This window comes from Danio rerio, chromosome 1 (genome assembly GCF_049306965.1).
Source record: "Danio rerio strain Tuebingen ecotype United States chromosome 1, GRCz12tu, whole genome shotgun sequence".
NCBI classification, from domain to species: Eukaryota; Metazoa; Chordata; class Actinopteri; order Cypriniformes; family Danionidae; genus Danio; species Danio rerio.
Window position 1 is genome coordinate 11,558,298 of NC_133176.1, and position 22,940 is coordinate 11,581,237.

Consider the following 22,940-nt stretch of genomic DNA (forward strand, 5'->3'; position numbering starts at 1 on the left):
CAGGAATTTGTCATTTTTCACTAGCTAAAAGTGCTGCGGACAGTTCAAGGCCCTGTGTGAAGTGAAAATAGCAGGGGACATCTTGAGCTCAGTGGACTAATGATGTTCATCTGTCTTTGCCGCTAACAGCTGTTATAAAAGATTAAAAAAAAAAAAAAAGCCAAGTGTAGGAGTCTTTATATTTGCACTGCATGCACTCAATGTTAAGGATTTTAATAATATTATCAGAACTTATATCACTTTCCCTTTCAATGTTTTTTTATTATTAAGTATGCATAAAATCTCTCTTGCTCCCTGTCATCATTGAAATCACATCTGTTGTTGTGACAGCGCTTAAAAAATGAGACTTTTAGCCAATCAGAAATGTCCTCTGGCTGTCAATCATGTTTCACCTTCAGGTTTGCTGAAATGTCTTTGTAATAGGGCACTGGAGGTCATATCTGTGCTGATTTTTATTCATGTAGACTCACGCCTACACACACTTTGTGCTCATTAATGAAACATGAGAAGAACAACCTGTAAATTGTTCTGGAATCCATTGAAATGCACATTTTTTTCATTTGTTTTAAGAACTGAATTACAAAAATATATATAGGAATGACCATGTAAACAGTTTGCATAGAAATTCGAAGCACAGAAATTCTCCAGGGTCTTGAAAAGATTTAAATTGTCTTAATAAAATTAAAAAAAAGGTTTTATTGTTTTAGGTCTTAAATCATTTTAAACAGGTCTTAATTTCCTATATCCATGTAAAGCTAATCTGCCAAACACCCATGTAACCATTAACATTTATTCCCCAAAAAAGTTTTAACAAAATTTTATTTATTAACTTTATTTACAGATATGGTTGAACTGTGTTTTTTACTACAACATTTGTTTTTATTTTATTTTTTTATGTTTTAACTGGGCCATTAGAAGAAATACTTGGTGTTTATCCTTGTGTCTGAAGCTTAATTCATAATGGTCTTTAAAAGGGTGTAAAAAGTCTTAAATTTGACTTGATGCAACCTTTACCAAACTAAAATATGGTAAAAAAATATATCTGTGGTTGCCAGAATTTACCATACAAAATGTACAGTAAACCATATTTAATAAATTTATATATTGTTAAAAGGGGACCTATTATGCAAAAATCACTTTTATAAGGACTTTAAACACAGTGGTGTGTGAGCTAACCAGCCTCTAATGATAAAAAAAATAAATTATATTTTTTAGAATCACACTTCATCAAAACAGTCTGCAGAATTGTCATTTGATTGACATTCTCCCTTTGTGCATGTCATAAGAGGGAAATAGTGATGGGAAGTTCGGATCATTTTACTGACTCGGATTTTTGAGTCTCGTTCATCAAGATGAACGAATCTTTTTTCGAGTCATTTTGTTAATTTGGTTCAATTTGCCAAAATATTATTAAAATGTTACGAATTGCTTCCAAACACATCTACAACTAGCCCAAAAGGTTGATTGCACGACAAATAAGTCATAAATAAGATACTATAAGAAGGAGAAAATAATAATTCAATGTTTACCTGCTCTTTTGTCTATGAAGGCATTTTTGTCTCTTTGCTCAGCTCACCTCTTCATGTCTTCAAATGTCAGGGGTTCATTCACGTTACGCTGACAGTCACAAATAATCTTAATCAATGCAGTTTAAGCCATGATCATTCGTTCATCACGTGATAGAATGACTCAAACCCGATAGAGGACTCGAGAGATAAACGGTTCAATTCTTTTTGCGGCTTTAAACGCGTATGATTGGCCCGTGAGGAACGAGTGACTCAGACCCGATAGAGGACTCGAGTGATGAAGGGATCAAAACTTTTTCCGACTCTAAACGCATATGATTGGATTCTGCCAATGTGATGAAGACTTGAAATGAACGATATCACCTGCACAAATGTGCGCACGTGCGGATGAACGAATCACTCCCTTAGAGGACTCGTAGTTCCCGAGTCATATTGAAGATTTGTTCAAAATGAACGAATCGTTCATGAACGACCCATCACTAGAGGGAAAGCTTCGCTCATAAGTGATGATCTCGTTAGCATAGACAGCCCTGAGTGAGAAGCAGCCATCTGCCATTAGACTTTTCACATCGTACCTGCTGAAAACAATGCCAGTGACTAAGAGGCATTAAAAAATGCTGAGTATTAGGAAGCTCAAATGAACACCTAAAGGCTGATTTATACTTCAAGCGCACACGTATGCTCCTGGGCAGCCTTTGCACGTGCACATAGCCCTTACTGTGGCTAACGGTGACGTCCACCTCTTAAAAAAATTTAATTGCACTTTATACCGACGCATAGTGCAAGCTCTGGGATTGGTCGGCTTGGTAGCTGTGACGAATGTAGGCTTGGGTGAGAGCCGCGAGCCTGATAGAGCAAGTGTTTACAAGTGTCGAATCCTGTGAAGGAGCTCCAGATGGAAACTTTTGTTTTGTGTTTACCTTATGATTAAATATGTTGCACATCCGCCGGTTCCCACCACTGAATGAGTGAGTTTTAGCTACTTGTATGGTCGCGTAACAAAACACCCACACTCAAACTCGACACAGAGGAACATAAAAACCTACTGTCAGCTAGCGTTTCTGAAGAGTTACTGCAGAGCTAAACAAACAGCACACAGAAGTATTAATGCATGACTACGTGCAAGGCTGGCACCGTGGCTCATGCGATCACTCGACGCAAAAGTATAAATCAGCCTTAAGTCTCAATGGACTGCCTTCTTCTATGCCACTAATTTAGAAATGTTCAGTTTTTCACTAAGATAACATTAGTCCTGTTTTTGAATCTGCCACTATGCTGACACATAGGCATTTGTAGCTCCGCCCTCTTTTGAAAAGAGTACAATCTTATTTGAATTTAAAGAGACAGTCACCAAAACGGCACAATTTCAATCAAACCCTAGAAGAGGCAGCTTCAAAGAGTTATAAAAAATAAATGTTGAGTATTTTGAGCTAAAACCTAACATACTCATTTTACAGAGTAAAAAGGGGCATAATAGTTCCCCTTTAATACACCAATGATTAGAAGTATTAACATATAAATAGTAACTTTTAAATAGCAAAATTATTACCAACAGCAGGTGGTGATGGGAAAGCCAATTGAATCTTGGCTCTTTGAATTTTCACTTTAAATCAGAACAAAACATTTTCATATAATATGTTCATTTCATCTCCGTGAACTCTTCAGCAGCTCTGAAAAATAAATCTAAAAGGAGGACAAATGTATTACATCAGTTGTTCTCCTCATTTGTATTAAAATATGCTTTGAATGAAAGTCTGCTAAATCATTACAAGTGAAATGTACAGTAAATGTAAGTAGCAAACGTCTGATAGTCTTTGTTCAAGTCATAGATATGGTCATGGTATTGGAACTATGTTGGAGGTTTCATTGGTTAATATAGCATTAGTAGTGCCCTTTATCCCTGATGAGTTTATAGTAAATCTAATATCAAGTGTATTAGACTTTGTTCTATTATATTACATTGATTTGTTTTTCACTAGGGATGTTGCTCTTGCAAAGTACAGCATTAATTAACAAACACCGTCTGGGACCTTTAATCCCTTAACAGAGTTCATGAAGTTCATGTGAAAGCTGCGGGCAATGTGAGCAGTTTAAATGTAAGTAACTGTGTTCACAAAGTGTTGTAGTGCTCTGAAAGTGTGTGTGTAGGTTCAGTTGTGTGTTTTTGAGGCACTTGCAGTATGCGGGGTGGGGTTGTAGACAATGCATTCAGTTGCAAAAAAATATATAGAATAGATGCTCTTTTACACTGTGATCCACATTTTTTAATGTCATTTTAGTATTTTTAAATACAAAAAGGTTAATTATACTTTTTTTTTTTTTTACACAATTTAGCTGAGTATTTTCAAATTTAGTGATTTTAGTATTGCCTATTTTTTTTTTTTTTTTAACGATGATTAGGCTCTATCTGCTTTTGTTTCAGAAAGTTGAATGCCTTGACATTTTAACATTACACAGCTAATGAGGGTTGTGGATATTTGATAATGTGCCAGTTTATTCATGTTCTCTCTTCCTGAAATTTATTGAAACATTAGGGTTTGATTTTGAATTTTCTCTTTTGATTCTGGGATTTACCATGAACAACTTAAAGTTTTCGCTCATTCGTTCACTTGCTCATATGCTCTTTTCTTTTGGCTCTTTTGTTCCTATGTTTGTTCATTCGTTCATTTATTTGTTCGTTCTTTCATCCATTCATTCATTCTTTCTTTCCTTTGTTCATTTCTTTCTTTCTTTCTTTCTTTCTCTATCTTTCTTTTCTTTCTTTCTGTCTTTCTTTCTTTCTCTCTCTCTCTTTTTTTCTTTCTTTCTTTCTTTCTTTCTTTCTTCAGTTTTCACTTTTCAGCGATTTTTTTTTTATTATTATTATTTTTAATTGTAAAAAAAAATGTCCCCCCAAGCGTGTTCAAATAATTGCTTTTACCAAATTGTTAAGGATTTAACCAATTTAACATTTAAAATGTTTAACTTTTTCCTCAAATTTTCATGAAAACTGAAATTAAGTGAACTTTAGGGTTCATAAACTAATTTCGAGATAATTTATGATTGATCATGGCTGGTCTGGCATTAGCTAACAAATGACTCACTAATCAGACAATTCTTAACTCATCATCATAAATAATCAGAGTTTCTCCCCCCAGTTATCTTCGTCCCCCCAGCCCTACTCCTCACTTTTCCTAGATAGAGTGGCGGGCCAGTGGTTAGCACTGTTGCCTCGCATCAAGAATGTCACTGGTTCAAGTCCTAACCAGGCCAGTCGACGTTTCTGTGCAGAGTTTACACGTTCCTCCCTTAGTCCAATAAGTGAATTGACCACAACAAATTGGCACCATTGACACAGTTCTTAGTAAGCAGTATATTTCTTTATAGCTATCCCTATGATCTGTCATTAGCCTTAAATAAGCCTGGGGAGTACCCGAGACCTACCTGAGCTCAAACTCCTCTCTCGCCCTGCAAACGAAAGGGAGCCCCGGCTTGATGATCTTATGAGCACAGGGCTCTCTCCCTAGAACAGCATGCCAAACACACTTTATAATCAATCTTCAGTGTGAACTCTTGAAACCAGATTGAAATTTTGACTCTTGTCCCCAAAGATGCTATACATTTTTGTTGTTTTTATTCTTTTTCTTATATATATATATATATATATATATATATATATATATATATATATATATATATATATATATATATATATATATATATATATATTTCAATTAATATTTAAATCTGGTTTTATTGTCTTTTTTTTTTCAAGAAAAAATAAAAATTATACTGGTGTAGTGACCTCTTAGGGGAAAACAGATTTAGGACCCTCTGAAATGTTTTACTTTGTTATTTAGCTAAAAATTAGAATTAAACCAGTTTTGAATTTTGTAATATAATGTAATGATTTTGTTTTCACCTAAAACTGTAGAATACTAATGATTTACTCTGCCCTAGAAATAAATTTCATGTGCTTATGTCCTCTAATACAGGGGTTCCCAAACTTTTCAGTCTGCGACCCCCAAAATAACAATGTCAGCGACTCGCGACCCCCATTTTTGAACGTGGTTATACTGTAAATATATAAAACCTTGCTGATACAACTATAGACATATATAAACATGAGCATATTGACAACACAAAAATGTCACAGTCTATTAACAATGTAATGCTTGTTTTTAAGTCATTTATTAATTTAATTACATTTTAATATAAAAACTAAAGGCTGATGGCTGATTTTTATTTGTATGTTGTTGTTTCTTTAGCGCAAAGATTACCTATCTTCTGTGGGTCATAAATATAATATGGTATTTCAAATAGTTTAATGAAATGTATTTGAGTTTTAGAAATCACAGAGCGGCCCCTTGTCTTTGTCCCGCGACCCCCCAGGGGATCCCGACCCCCACTTTGAGAACCACTGCTCTAATAAGACAACAGAAACTGACAACAGACAATAGAAATAGAAAACCAAATTGCAGAATTCATTCATACACAGAACATGCAGACTTTATATTAAAACAGCTGTTTAATATTTACAGACAGTAGTTCATAGGTGTACAGCTCTACTTTTGATTTATTCATTCACATGTAATAAACTCCACGACATTATATAGCTAAATCCATTTTTAATAGCTTTTTTTTTGTGCACATTTTATGTGTGTTTTCAGCATCAGAGAAATAATATGCCTAAAAATAGCCATACATATAACCAAAAGAATACAGAAATCAAATCGTGGGTGGGATTTTATGAGGTATACAATAGCATTAATAATGAATCACGAATCATCCAGCGTTTCTGGAAACACCTGATATTTTGTGTGTATAATTACATATATGAATAATTCATTGTGTTTGCTAAGAAACCATTCAAATTCCAGTTCATAAATGGAATTGAGATGCATGAGGCATTCTCAGTTCAATTCTGCATGATGTGCAGTCCCGTAGAGCATGTCAAGGGCATGGTTTTGACTCCTGGAGAACAAACACTAATATAACTTGAATGCACAAAACACTCTCTTGACATGTACCAAATAATTCACTGAAAATATGCATGTAATTTCTCAATGGCAAAGTCTTTCTTTCTTTCTTTCTTTCTTTCTTTCTTTCTTTCTTTCTTTCTTCATACACTTGTTCATCCATTCGTTCATCTATTCATTCTTTTTTGTTTGTTTGTTTACTTGTTTGTTTGTTCGCTTATTTGTTCATTCGTTCGCTCTCTTTCTCCCATTCGTATGTTCATACGTTCATTCTTTCATTCATTCGCTTGCTCATTCGCTCGTTTGTTCCTGCGTTCTTTAATTCTTTCTTTCTTTTTCTTTCTTTCTTTCTTTCTTTCTTTCTTTCTTTCTTTCTTTCTTTCTTTCTTTCTTTCTTTCTTTCATTTATACGTTTGTTTTTTCATTAGCTTTCTTTCTGTCTTATGCTTGTTCATTCATTTATTTGTTCGTTCATTTGTTATTTCTTTTGTTTGTTTGTTTATTTGTTTGTTCGCTCATTTGTTCATTCGTTCGCTCTTCCTTTTGTACGTGTGTTCATTCGCTCGTTCGTTTGTTCTTTTTTCTTTCTTTCCTTCATTCGTTCATACACTTGTTCATTCATTCATTTGTTCATCCATTTGTACTTTTCTTTCTTTCTTTGTCCATTAATTATTTCTTTTGTACATTTGTTTATTTATTAGCTTGTTTGTTCATTTGTTCATTTTTTTGTTTATTTATTTGTTCTTTCTTTCATTTGTTTCATCTTTCTTTCTTTCTTTCTTTCTTTCTTTCTTTCTTTCTTTCTTTCTTTCGTATGTTTGTTTGTTCATTCATTCATTTATTCATTCATTCATCCATTGTTATTTATTTTGTTTGTTTGTTCACTCATTTGCTCATTCGTTTGCTCTTTCTCTATTCCTTTTGTATGTTTCTACGTGCGCTTGCTCGTTCGATTGCTCGTTCGCTTGCTCGTTGGCTCACTCGTTCTTCCTTTTTTTCTTTAAAATTTTTTTCTTTTTTTCCCATTCGTTCATATGCTTGTTCATTCGTTTGTCATTTCATAATTTTTTTTGATTGTTTGTTCGCTTTCTTTCTTTCTTTCTTTCTTTCTTTCTTTCTTTCTTTCTTTCTTTCTTTCTTTCTTTCTTTCTTTCTCTCTTTCTTTCTTTCTTTCTTTCTTTCATTCATTTATACGTTTGTTTTTTCATTAGCTTGTTTGTTCATTCATTCGTTCATTCATTCATTTGTTTGTTCTTTCTGTCGTTTGTTTCATCTTTCTTTCTTTCTTTCTTTCTTTCTTTCTTTCTTTCTTTCTTTCTTTCTTTCGTACACTTGTTCATTCATCCATTTGTTCATCCATTTATTCCTTCTTTTGTTTGTTTGTTTGCTTGTTTGTTCATTTGTTTGCTCTTTCTTTTCATATGTTTATTCGTTTGCTCGTTCGATCGTTCATTTGCTCACTCTTTCTTTCTTTCTTTCTTTCTTTCTTTCTTTCTTTCTTTCTTTCTTTCTTTCTTTCTTTCTTTCTTTCTTTCTTTCTTTCTCTTTCTTTATTTCTTTTTTCTTTCTTTCTTCTGCACTGAAAGGAGAAAAATGCCTTAGGACAGTCATGTTTTTTTTAACACTCGCACAGGCTGCCTCAGCTGCAGGTGCCATTGTAATGACGGTCTTTGAAATCTCTACACCGCACTATACTGAGAGGAGGCGTGATGCTCAGCTGGTTGCTATGGCTCTCCTCCTCTCAAGCCAGAAAGATCACAGAGGCTAATGGAACAAATTTCCAAACATTAAGAGGTGAACATATCTGGGTCAGCTCATCCCCCTCACTTCCTATAGGAAACAAGCTAACAAACAAGCAGAGCGTTATAAACGTGCGCATCAATGTGTGAGTGATTTCGACATTGTCTGCAGCACCTGACAAACTGTTGCGCAGGTAATCAAGTGCGGCACACTGGGATAATTTCACCAGTGTCAGAGAAATGAGAGGTCAGATCGCTGCGTGTGGCACTTTGCAGGCAGCGTTTACCTGTTTGAGGTGTTTATCTAGGGCATGAACAAAAGACACAAGTGTACTTTTGTGAAAAAACACATATTGTGAGCATGTACTAGGTAGTAATTCTAGATTATACCCAAGCTATATTAAGCTTCTTTCATAATGCGTGTCAAAATGTGGTTGAAGTACAGTCATATGAAAAAGTGTGGACACACTATTGAATTCAATGGGCTTTGACTGGACTATTGAGACATCTTGATTTAAAAAAAATGTTTTAAAAGTCTCGTGGTTCATTCAGATTTAAACCATATTTTTTCATGTATTTTGTAGTTGCGCTGTCATGAACTTTATTCTTTTTATATGTGTTAAGTGAGTCTGTGGTAAAGTTCCTGTGGCGTTTGCTGTGTCTTTGAGCATTACAAAATCTTGGGTGAATTTGTTGGGTTGTCCACTCCTGGTAATATTTGTGTATGTTTTAATGGCCTGCAGTTGTAAATTTATGCTTTCTAACTGGAATGATGGACTTTTAAATGTTTGGAAACAGAAAGTTTGAAGTTCTTTTTTGTTCTTTGTTTGAGGGCAAACAGAATTTCAAAAAGGCTGAGTGATGGTATACTGTTTTCAAACGCTTTGACACTGCTTGAGTGTACTCCTAAACACAACAACGAGTGAGAAAGAGAAGAAAAGTTTCATAAATAATCACAAACATCCTTTAACACATAGAGCGCCAATTAGAAGGTGTTTAAGACCAAAGCGAACTCACCAAAAAGCTTATTTTGGTTTCGACCTGCTGAAACAAACTCAAAAAGAACTTTGTTTTGTCTGTATTTTGTTCGAAATTACATCAATGCAGTTCATTTTTCAATTTCATTTAGAATATATTGGGGCCTTTAACACACACCTAAAATCTTCAGACCATCAAACTGCAAAAAATTCTACTTTAATTGAGGTGCACACACTCGCAGATGATTCAAATTAAATCAAATTAAAGCATGATCAATTAATCAAAGAAACTATAAGTATTTTATGTTTTGTCAGTTCAGTGGCCATTTAGTGTGAATTTATTAAAAACTCATCGAAATTCAAGTACTGTCGTATGAAAATGTAAGTTTTCTAAAAGAAGACATGGCACCAAACCCTATTCTTAACCCAGTCGTCATTGGGGGATAAGCAAATCATACTAAATTGTACAAATGAAATTGTGCGAATTCATACAAACTAGCCACTTAATCTAAAAGTTATGAAACGCTGTGATATAGCATCGACCTGACTGTAACTTACCCTCTTAATCCCTTAATGTTAACAGTAATGATGTCATTTGTCACCCATGACTTTTCTATTTCAGCTTTATTTTGTTAAAAGGTTAATTCAACCAAAACTGATGACTTGAACTGTTTCAACCTGCCGAAACGAACTCAAAATGAATTTAGTTTTGTTTGGATTTTGTTTAAAATGCTGTCATTTCAGTGAGTTTTGTTAAATTTCATTTGAAATATATTGGGGTCTTTAACACCTGAAATCGTCAGACCAACAAACTGCAAAAACACTTACACTTTAAGCAAATTGTACTATTTTACGTTTTGTCAGTTTAGTGACTAATTTGTTCAAATTCGTACTAAGTATTGTAAAAGCATTCAGGCTTGAAAAATTAAAATTAGAATTTTAATATTAAAACAACACATTTTATTGAATTGTTTATATAACAAAGACTATGCAGTATAATTTACATTTGATTATTTAATTTCTGTATACCTGAATACAGTTCGACTCCTGTGAAAAAATAAAATGCTGTTTATTTAATTGGAATCTTTTTCTTATTGAATTTCTCTGTGCTTGTAGATTGTATCTTATATTTTATGCATATGAACTCAGAATCATCCCAATCATTTTTTGTAAACAGTTAACGCAATATATTCATATTGCAATATATATCGCAGAATAAAATAGGATCGGAATGTTAGATTTTTCCAATATCGTGCACCCCTAGTACACTGAAAAAAGTGTTGCATGCAGAACTGTTGCAAACAATTTGTTTGTGTTTAATTTAAACAAACAAATTAAGTTTAGTCATGTTCAACTTAATTTGTTTGTTTAAATTCAGCCCAAATAAATTGTTTACAACCTCTTAACATAAAGAAATTGAGTAAATCCAAGGAATCATCTTTGAATAATTTTTTTTAGTGTATGAATTAAAAAGACTAATTATGCTTTAAAAAGTTCTTGAAAGTTCATGAAAACACGGAAACCCTAGTATTGAATACAAACCTCTTGACTTTTGTTGTTGTTTCATTCACCACAAAACATTTCAAAGTCATTTAAGCATCAATTTGTCAATAATTTATTGCATTCTTTCCTATTCTTTCATCCTGTTTGGCAGAATTTATTACAATTAGTTAGAATTTGAATTTAATTGACCACATTACTCATACAAATGAACCGGGAACAGCATCAGACACACACAACTTCAGTTTTCAATCTTCTAAGTGTGTATTATGGCTTTGTGCATGATGAATGAATTTCAACTAAGTGGTGAGGAAAATTTGTTATTGATTTGCTCACAGGAGAAGGCATTTAAGAGTTTCCTTTTTTATTTAGCAACCCCTGAGTCTCGCTGCACTGGGTGTGAAGGTTGTTTATTTAGTTCATAGCTCATTTTGTGGCAACGTTTTCATCTGGTCCATGCAACCTTTATCAGTTCATCTTGTAAATAGTTCTGGCTGTTTTGATGCTGTGCCAGTTCCAAGTGATTTTTATGATGCTGTCATGACTTATGCTGTTGTAATGAGCTTTTAAAGACTCACTCCTCGAGGAAGCAGATGTTTCAGTGGGCTCGGGACCAATTTTTGAATCATCTTTTGATTTAAAACTGTAAATGAAGGTGGCACATGTGACTTTGAGAAAGTGGAGTGATATAAAAGGTCGCAGAAAATGATATGATCAAATTGATTTTTTGTGTATGTGTGTGTGCATGTGAGTGTGTGTGTTTTCTTTTAAACGAATCATATCATGAGGTTTAAAGGGATAGTTCACCCAAAAATTACTTCCTTTGACTTTCTTCTGTTGAACACTCAAAAAATAAACATAGTTGTTTTATGTTCAGTCCACTTAAATTCGCAAACTAAGGGTGCTTTCTCACCTGTGAATCGATTCAGTTGTTCCGAAATAGAGATTACAATTGTTATATTGTTGCTCTTTGCTCTTGGAGCGGTTCGCTTTCACACTGCAAAGTTTCTAAACGGACCAAAAGAGCTAACGCGTCACGTGCAAGTAAACTCTCCTTACATTGGTCAGTGTCAGGGTTTATTTTGCAGCGTCCCGCTCAGCTGTCAGGAGAGGTGGTGGTTTGGTGGTGATTGACAGGGTGCGCGCGCGCGACATGTCTGAGGAGAGACGCGGTGGGGAGGGGTGAGAAGTGTGCGCGACGATGCCTATTTGAGGGAGGGAGATGCAAGATTACCGGGAGATCATCACTCGTTTGCGGGCATTCGGAGACTCGCGAAACTTCCCGCCCTACTCATAATTCTCTCTTCATATAGCCGTAAGCCTATTACATATCCATAAAACACTGTGATATAACCGCGCTCGGATCGGATCGCTTTCTCACTGCAATCGAACCGCTCCAGGGTTCGTTTCAATCGAGACCACCTAATTCAAGCGATCTCGGAGCGATTACTTTGGCGCGGAACAGAGCGCGATTGCCCTGTTCACATATGCCAATCGAACCACGCTAACTGGGCAAACGAGATACGTTCCGAAACTAAAGTGTAGGTGTGAAAGCACCCTAAAGTTAACTTAATTTCTTCATGTTACCCCAACACAACACAATTCAATTGTGTAGAACCTACCAATTTAACAGTGAACACAAAAGAAGAAATTGTGTAGAAAGCTGGAAACCTGTAACCATTGACTTTTACAATTTGTTTTTCCTACTAAGGAGGTCAATGGTTACAGGTTTTCAACATTTTTCTAAATATCTTCTTTTGTGTTCAAAAGAAAATCATAGAGGTTTGAGACCACTTGTGAACACTGTAATAAATGCTGGGTTCCCCACAATCGTGTGATTGGGGCAACATGAAGTAATTGAGTTTATTTATTGGTGTTTGCAAATTTAAGTGGATTAAACATAATACAATTTAGTTCATTCATTCATCGATCATTCATTCAATTTTATTTGCTCTTCCGGGGCGGGTCACGGGGACAGCAGTCTTAAGAAAGAACCCCAGACCTCCCTCTCCCCAGACAGTTCCTCCAGCTCCTATGGGGGGATCCGTCCAACATATCCTGGGTCTTCCCTGAGGCCAACTCCTGGTGGGGTATGCCAGAAACACCTCCCTAGGTAGGCGTCCAGGAGGCATCTGAAACAGATGCCTGAACCACCTCAGCTGACTTTTCTCGATGTGGAGGAGCAGTGGCTCTACTCTGAGCTCCTCACCCTATCTATAAGGGTGTGCCCTGCCTCCCTGCAAAGGAAACTCATTTCAGGATCTGAGATCTTGCCCTTCTGGTCATGACCCAAAGCTCATGACCATGTTTGAGGGTAGGAACGTAGATTGGCTGGTAAATCGAGAGCTTTGCCTTTCAGCTCAGCTCCTTCTTTAACACAACGGATTGGTACATCGACTGCATTACTGCTGCTACTGCACCAATCCGTCTGTCAATCTCACGTTCTTTCCTTCCCTCACTCAACAAAATCCCAAGATACTTGAACTCCTCCACCTGGGGTAAGGACTTTCCTCCAACCTGGAGATGGCAAACCACCTTTTTCCAGTGGAGCACCATGGCCTCGGACTTGGAGGTGCTGATTTTAATCCCAGCTGCTTCACACTCGGCAGCAAACCGCCCCAGTGCATGATGAAGGTCCATGTTCGATTGAGCCAACAGAACAACATTGTCTGCGAATAACAGAGATGAAATCCTGTGGTCCCCCTCCAGCCCAAGGCTGTGCTTTGAAATTCAGTCCATAAAAATTATGAACAGAATTTGTGACAAAGGACAGCCCTGCTGGAGTCCAACATGCACTGGAAACAAGTCTGACTTATTGCCGGCAATACGAACCAAACTACTCTGTTCATACTGGGACGAGACAGCCCTTAACAGAGCGCCTCTGACCCCATACTCCCAGAGCACCTTCCACAGAATGCCACGAGGGACACGGTTGAATGCCTTCTCCAAGTCCACAAAACACAAGTGGACTGGTTGGGCATACTCCTGCATAGCGTGTAAAGAGCTGGTCCAGTGTACCTCTGCCTTTTTTCAGTGAGTAAATAGTGAGCTTAATCAAATGTTTGTGTGAACCATCCCTTTAACTGTTGTGAATTGCCAAAGGTAAGATCTCAACATTTCCTCACCAGTCCAGAAAGACCATTTATCAATAGTAAGCTGTTGAAATTGGTTATTGTGTAATCTATTTCTGCCTCAAGGATGAATGAATAAACATGACCAACCACTTTTATGCATCCACAAATCATTTTCAGAAACATGTCCTGCATAACCACAGGGATGTATTAAGGAGGATTAAAGAATGTATATTATTTTACACACACACACACACACACACACACACACACACACACACACACACACACACACACACACACACACACACACACACTGATTCGAGTCCAGGCTGGGTCAGTTGACATTTCTGTGTGGAGTTTGCATGTTCTCCCAGGGTTTGCGTGGGTTTCCTTTGGGTGATTTGGTTTCCCCCACAGTCCAAAAACGTGCTTTAGATGAATTGGATCAACTAAATTGGCTGTAGTTTATGAGTGTGTGTGAATGTGAAAGTGTATGGATGTTTCCATGTCTAGGCTGTGGCTGGAAGGGTATCCACTGTATAAAACATATTCTGGAATAGTTCCCTGTTTATTCCACTGTGGCAACCCCTGACAAATAAGGGTCCAAGGCAGTGGTCTCAAACTCAATTCCTGGAGGGCAACAGCTCGCAGATTTTAGCTCTAACCACCTCTGAATCACACCTGCTTAATAGTCTCTAAGAGTCTTAAACACCTTGATTATTTGGATTTGCTGGGTTTGATTACAGTTGGAACAAATCTGTGCAGAGCTGTGGCCCTCCAGGAATTGAGTTTAAGGCGCATGGTCTAAGCCGAAGGAAAATGAATTGATTAATGAATGTTTCTTGAATTCACTATATAACCAGATTAGCTTGTATATTTAATACCAACAAATCCATTTTGAATTGAAAATAGCTATTTCTTAGCTATAGCTATATTTGAATCACATACATACTTTTTAAGTAAACAAATTTGATTGATTCCACTATGACGCTTATGCTATTCATTTAAATAAGTGCATTTTAAAAACATGATTATGTAAATGAAATCTGATTGCTTCAATATAGAATAAATGCAATTCAACATAAAGGTTTAGGTTTTTGAGTGCACTAGATGAAAATACTATTAATACGTAGTTTGTGAGTGTGTTTATGGCTTTAATTGTTGAAAATAAATAACTGATGTTTACTGTAAACTTTGTTTCTGATCACATCAGTTGCCATGTACATCGGCGGACTTGAGATGAGTTGACCATGACGGCAGAGTTTGAGTCCGGGGAAGAACGGTTCCAGAAAGCAGGTAAGACAAAAACAGAAGCCAAAAAACTAAATAACAGAGTGAGAATGTGGTAAAATCTGTGGTAAAGATTAGGCCACGGCTGTTTGTTTTCTGGATTGCTTTTTAAAACTGTTGGTTGGGTTTAGGGAAGTGGGTAAGCAGGTCAATCAGTGCTTTTGAAAACACTATTGGTTGGGTTTAGGGAAAGAGGAGGGAGGTTCAGTAATTTGGTCAGTCAGTCAGTCGACAGCACCCTCTGGTGGATTTATGTGAGAACAGCGGGTGCGAATGGCACTTGGAAGGAAATTTGAGGTCTGAAAAAGTGGACACAGCGGCCTCTGGAGGATTCGCTGAACCAAAAATGCAAATAAATAAATAAATAAATGTAGCTCCTAGGACAGGGATCACCAAACTTGTTCCTGGAGGGCCGGTGTCCTGCAGATTCTAGCTCCAACCCTAATCAAACACGACTGAACAAGCTAATGTAGGTCTCACTAGGTAAACTTGAAACACCCAGGCAGGTGTGCTGAGGCAAGTTGGGAGCTAAACCCTGCTGGGCACTGGACCTGCAGGTACAAGATTGTTGACCCCTGTCCTAGGATGTATTTGGCGCTCTCCAGAAATGCATATAGCGGTATGTTTTCAGAATGAGCCTGGGTCGAATTTATCACATTTTACATCACCAAAAAAGTCATCAAACACCCAAATTTACCACACCAAAACATTTTTTCAGTGCACTGTTTACATGTGAATAGATACACTTGGAAGTCTTTAAGGAAATAAATGATCCATTTTAACACTAACACGCTGTCATAAGCAGACGAGAAGGGTTCATGGCAAACTCTGTCTTCCTTGAAAACCGTGTGACTCAACACAATCAGAATGTGTTATTATATGTGTCGCGGGATGTTAGACCAATGAGATTTTACTGAAGGCGAGGCTAACAGTGGACTTTATACAGAAACTAAGCAACCAACAAGATGCCTCATATCTCATTAACTTCCCATCACAGCTGGTTACAAGAAAAATATTTACACAGAAGAAATTTTATGGTTAGGTCAAAGAAAAGCTGGCTGATGGCCATGGAAACTAGTGAGATCTGGGTTGTTTTCTATCCCTTCTTTGGCTTCTTTCTCCCCACATTTCCTTGCTATCAGACTTTCGTTATCTCTCTCGTGTCTCCTTCCCATGTAATGTCGACCTGAAACTCTCCCTCCTCCCATCCCGAAGTGTTCGCATTACTTTTTCACAGCTTGTCATTTCTCATTGCTGGTCACTATAACCTTCAGAGTTAATGCTCGGCGTTCAAAAGTGCGTTCATCTCGACTCTTTCCTCTTCATATCATTTTTCACTTTGACCTTTTCTATCTGATTATCTTAAAGTAAACTGGATCACGCTCCCGCAGCATGTAAAGTGTTAGTCTCCGAAGCCCTTTTTACCCTTCATTTATTTATCCGTCAGTCTGAGAGTGTGAACGCATTGCTGTCAAACCACTTGAGAAAAGTGTGGCTGGCTAACAGCTGGTATCATGTTTATTTTAGTTTTATTTGTAGTTGAGACTGTCCATATAATGACCTTCAGAATGACTGTAATCACTGTAAGTTAGAGTGATGATGGGGTTTGGGGGAGCTGATTTACCTCTGACAGCTCTGTGAAACATGATGAAAATTAAATAATTATGGCTATTACTGTAATGGCTTTTAACAGAGACCGAGCAGAACTCAAACTTTTTTTTTTTCCAAGGAAGAGTGTCTTTAAGCTTCTTGTCTTTCTGGCCTGTTGTTTGTAAACTCTTTTGAATTGTGCTGCTGGTGCTTTTGAAATGTATATCTCTGCTTCTGTTACTCGAAAAAAAAAAAACAGCAGAATGGCATATTATTCAGCTGAATACAAAGCTGAAAGTGCTCTGAGGCAGAGAGGTAAATCTCAAGAAAAAAAGTTTTTATATATATATATATATATATATATATATATATATATATATATATATATATATATATATATATATATATATATATATATATATATCTTGCATCAGAAAATGAAAACCCTTTTTGGACCATTACACTCAATATGCTGAATCCTTTCTCTGACATGTTTTGTATTAAAGTAAGCCTTGATTAATTTAGTACAACAAGTAGTAGTATTATGCTTACAATTGCAGAACAGAATGTGGAAATGTCTTCTGAGTTTGCCTTTAAATTAATGTAATGACATTCAGGGCCCTATGATAAACCAATAAGGCGCAAGATGTGTTTGGCGCAATTTGTGGCTATTTTTAGATCATTCATTCATTCATTTTCTTGTCGGCTTAGTCCCTTTATTAATCCGGGGTCGCCACAGCGGAATGAACCACCAACTAATCCAGCAAGTTTTTACGCAGCGGATGGCCTTCCAGCCGCAACCCATCTCTGGGTAACATCCACACACACATTCACACTACGGACAATTTAGCCTACCCAATTCACCTGTACCGCATGTCTTTGGACTGTGGGGGAAACCGGAGCACCCGGAGGAAACCCACTCGAACGCAGGGAGAACATGCAAACTCCACACAACGACAACTGAGCCGAGGCCTTAACGATTGCCTTAACGAGCAGTTGGACAGGTGAACCTAATTAAGTGGCTGGTGAGTGTACCTATATATATATATATAGAGAGAGAGAGAGAGGCATCAACCCCCATTGGACCAAACAAGCAGTCTATTCTTGAAAAAAATGTTTTGTTTTGTTTATATCAAGAAAGTCACATGGTCATGCTTTTTTCTTTTCATTTTTGGTGTTTAATTTTCATAACAGTGTGATGTCTTCATTTGAATATCAAAATATCTTTATCTTGCATATGTTATCACTTCCTGCCCCCCTTACCATGCCATAGTTTATAGTTTTTAATCATATTACCTCCAGATTAGTCAGGTTTGTTTGGCACTTGTAAATGTGGCACCTAGAGTGAGTGTCCTGAAACAACCCCTGTCCTTTGACTGTCGTCTGTGTTTTGTGTCTACTGAAGCACATGATCTGAAATGCTGTTCACTCCATGGAACAGTTTGAAATCCTCATGCAATTGCTTTTGTACACTCGCTGTCTTGCTCATTTATATCATCTGCCAGTGCATGATCTGGAATTTTAGGGAAACTTAACATTTGGCGGTGTGTTTATTGTTGCTGCTGTGTTGTCCGACAGTGATATTCAATTAATCAATTTCAGACACATAATGTTTTACACCAAGCAAGACATCCTCGTGGTGTGATACTAATCCTTTATCAAGAGTAATGTAAGGCTTACATTAATAAATTTTTTCACACTGACTGCAATTCATTAGTCTGTGATTATGCAATTCCTGCAGAACTCATTTTAAATGGCAAGTGTGAATATATAATAATACATAAAAGTCTTTGCGCACCCAAAAATGTTAAATCGTTTACTGATCTTTACGTTGTTTCAAACCAATGCTAATTTAGTACAATGGTCATATTATAGAGTTAAAGTCAGAATTATTAGCTCCCTGTATATATTTTCCCCCAGTTTCCGTTTAATGGAATGTATTTTTTAACACATTTGTAAACATTAGTTTTAATAACTCATTTGTAATTACTCATGATTCATTTTATCTTTGCCATGATGACAGTAAATCATATTTCATTAGATATTTTTCACGATACTAGTATTCAGCTTAAAGTGACAATTAAAGGCTTAACTAGGTTGATCAGGTTACAATAAGTTAGAGTAATTATTCATATTATTTTATAATGATGGTTTGGTCAGTAGACAATCGAAAAAAAATCTATAGCTTAAGGGGGCTATTAATATTGACGTTAAAAATTAAATTGCTTTAAAAAATTAAAACTGCTTTTATTCTAGCTGGAAAAAAACAAATAAGACTTTCTCCAGAAGAAAAAAATATTATAGAAAATACATTAAAAAATTGCTTGCTCTTTTAAAGATCATTTGGGAAATATTTGCAAAAAGAAAATAAATTCACAGGAGGGTTTTTTGGCTAGTTAATTGATAAATTAATATGACAATTCAAAAGAATAACCTGGGTATCTTTAAACACAGAAGTACAGCGAACACAAATTTTTTTTCTCTTAAATTTTAGCGGACACTACAAAATCCAAATCATGGCATATCTCACATTATCAGATTTTAGATTATCATGCTCGAGGGAGCACTTTCAATGGTCTGACGTATCGGATCGATGCTAATGTTTACATTTGCTGGCTAGTGCTCTAACAGCTTTCTGCTCTCAGCCGGCATGTTCAGAACTGAGGCCATTTCTCACCAGCACTTCTGTTTGTCTGTACTGTTTTTCTGCACATTTCTGACATGTTATACAAACAGTCACAATGGTGCCAATCTTCAGCAGTTTTTTTCTCCATCTCTGCTGTCCAGCGAACTTAATACAACAGCTTGTTTTTAAGGAACTTCATCTGTCAACACCTCACATTACCAGATAATCTGAACCCATGAAAGATTAGGACATCATTTTTTTCACAGATTATCAGGGGGTGGGGAAGTAAAGATAAACTGGCCTTTTAAGCAATAGTTCACCCAAAATGGAGGTTTTGTTGTCATTCATTTACCCTTGTTTAAAAAAAAATTAGGGATGCAGTAGTACACTCAAAACATATTGTTTGCTGTTTGTTTAAATTGCTTATTTAAAATGAGCTGAATCAAAACAATTCTTGTTTTTTTGGGACAACTTAATTGTTTATGTTCAATCTTCTTAAATTTGTAAAAACAAGTTAACTTAATCGATTTGATGTGGGACAACATGAATGAATTGTGTGGAACCCAGCATTTTATTAAAGTATACCCTGAAAAAATTTTTTTGTGTTGAATTTAAACAAACAAATTAAAATTTGTAATGTTTAACTTTGTTTGTTTAAATTCAGCCGAAATAAATTGTTTACAACCACTTAACTTAATTTAGTAAATTCAAGGAATCATCTTTGAATAATTTTTTTTTCAGTGTATAGTAGTGTTGACCGATGACCAATATTGCAACCCTGCACTGTCAGAAGAGTACAATTTTGTTCTTAGAGGAACAACATATATAAATGTACATTTTAAGGTAATATATAGTACAATAAATACACACAATTATTTTTGCTATTTGTTCAAACTTCTTATTTAAAATGAGCCAAATCAACACAATTATACATTTTTTTGGGGGACAACTTATTTTCAACCCACCTAAATTTGCAAATACAATTTTTTAAACATTTATTTATGAGCTTTTTGCATTTTACAAAACTGCAACATAATAGAGGACAAACAAAACCAATACAATACAATAATAATAAAACATCAAATACAATACATAAAAATACTAACCTATGACAGAACAACCGAACAACAAATGGACAAATGCTCACGAAAGCAAAATATAATTTCGGGTATGTGAAAATAAAAGTAATTACAAAGTAACATTGTTCTTATATAATGAGAAAAATGCATTATCCTGACAACAGTATTATTGTCAAATAATAGTTTGGGCATCTAATAAAAGATTATTAAGAGTGTATATCAATTATACTTGTAAATTCCTTTATTAACAGGGGTCATTGGTTATGCTTGCATTTCTTCCAATGATTTAAGGTGTTCTAATATCTGTCCCCATGCTTTATCATGTATATTTACACTACTGGTCAAAAGTTTGCGGTCAGTAGGATTTTTAAAAGTTTTAAAATAAGCTTCTCCTGCTCACCAAGGCTGCATTTATTTAAACAGAAATACAGTAAAAATTGTGAAATGTTATTGCAGTATTAAATAACTGTTCAAAAGTTGTTTATAATTTAATTTAATAATTTATTTCAGTGATTTTAATAATGAAAAATAATTTTCAGCTTCATTACTCCAGTTTACAGATATCATTTTTATATTTATTATTATTATTATTATTATTATTATTAATAGCAATAAAAGCAATAATGAGTGAAGTAATAATTTCATTTAAAACTACATACAATAGGTAAAAAATAAATATATAAAAAATAAGTATTGAACAATTGTTTTACATTTAATAAATGCCACCTTGATAAACAGAATAATTTTATAAAAATTATTAATAAAATTAATAATAAAAAAACTGACCCCAAACCTTTGACCAGTAATTTATATTTTTTGTCTGATTAAAACAAATAAACAAACAAACAAACAAACAAACAAACAAACAAAAAAACACACTTAAGTTTTTTCAAATAAAAAAAATCTTGGCACACTCCTGACAAAAAGTCTAAAAAATTTCCAAACTCCTGACATCTTGTCTTTAGTCTATAAACTCAGGTTTCTGAAGAGGTTTAAGTAGCAGAAATAATCTAAAATGAATTGATCAATACTGTATTTTCTCATCAGACCAATAACAATTACAATAGAAAAAATTTTGATCACTAAAAAATGAATCTTATCACAATTTACTCACCCTGAGAAGGTTACAAACCTGTTTGAGTGTTTTATTTCAGCTTTAGATGGTATCAAAAGAAGGTATTTGACATCAGTAGTAGCATTTTTATTTTAATGCTGATTACAAAGTCCCAACATTCTTTACAATACCTTATTAAAACAAAACAGTAACTCATAAAGCTTTGGAGCCACTTGAGGATGAGTGAACTGTCCCATCAAGAGTTAGGTGAGGGTTAGTAAATCATGTTCAACTGATATTCTTTTAGACATACTCTTAAATATGCTTATCCCCCTTCGATAATATAAAGAGTTTGAGTTTGACGAGTGTTGGGTAAAAACTGGCCCTGTTGTAATGACAGAATATTTGCTGCGGTGTGAATAAGACCATACGCAGACAGACACAGACGTGTTCGGCATCCACAAGGGAAATAGATATTTGGCTTAAGTTGAAAAGATTCTCTATTGCTATTGATTAGACGACTGTGAAGCTCAGCAACTAAAGCTCAGGTCAATGAGCAGACTCTCTATGGACCTGTACTGTGCACCATTTACCATTAGTATTCAGGCAGGCCAATGGGCTGCTAATCTATAAGGCTTCCAATATCTGCCCACCAGGGTGGTTGTATAATTACACCACATTAATATTCATAACAAAAGCCAAAGGAGATATATCTCTAAAGGCTGAGGTTATCTCAGGTGCAGAAACAAGCTACAAATTGTATTTATACAAACTCTATAAAAAAAAGTATTATGGATTCAGTTGATTTAAAATGGGGTCAACGTGTGCTTCTACAAACCCGAAGGCATACAATTGGAAATTATCTGCCGCTCAGAGCAAAAAAGCTGAAAGAAACTTTGATTGTGTTTGGAGTTTTGCTAATGCAGACTGCAGTCCTTTGGGACTCGGTGATTCCGGTTATCGGCGCTCTCTCATTTCCGCATAGATATGTGGGCGTCAGACAAATTGAATAAATAATGCTGGAATGAAAGATAAAACACTGCTTGTCCCCTTCGGTCCAGTCCAGCTCATTTCCTCTTGCTAGGGAAGCAAGGTACGTCTTCTCATTCATATTGAGCCCACACTCTCTAATAGGACCAGAAAACTTTCTGAAGCTTCGTCATCCAACTCGAAAGCATATGGATAGTGGTTTATCTAATGTTTAACATTGTGTTAATATACACTCACCGGCCACTTTATTAGGCACACCTGTCCAACTGCTCATTAACGGAAATTTCTAATCAGACAATCACATGGCAACAACTCAATGCATTTAGGCATGTAGACATTGTTAAGACAATTTGCTGCAGTTTAAACTGAGCATCAGAATGGGGAAGAAAGGTGATTTAGGTGACTTTGAATGTGGCATAGTTGTTGGTGCCAGACGGGCTGGTCTGAGTATTTCAGAAACTGCTGATCTACTGGGTTTTCCCGCACAACCATCTCTAGGGTTTACAGAGAGTGATCTTATAAAGAGAAAATATCCAG

At 35.6% G+C, this 22,940-nt stretch overlaps 1 protein-coding gene across 2 annotated transcripts in view; it reads left to right on the plus strand.

The window, feature by feature from the left end:
- Positions 1-917: 917 nt before the first annotated feature.
- Positions 918-22,940, plus strand: part of npy2rl (neuropeptide Y receptor Y2, like) — an 87,081-nt gene continuing 65,058 nt past the window's right edge. Inside the window, exons 1-3 of one of the 2 annotated variants that reach the window (XM_073949194.1) lie at positions 918-3,622; positions 8,118-8,278; positions 14,988-15,070. The gene's annotated coding sequence lies outside the window, so the exon portion shown is untranslated. The remainder of the gene's footprint in view (positions 3,623-8,117; positions 8,279-14,987; positions 15,071-22,940) is intronic. The other variant, XM_073949193.1, reaches the window with a different exon arrangement.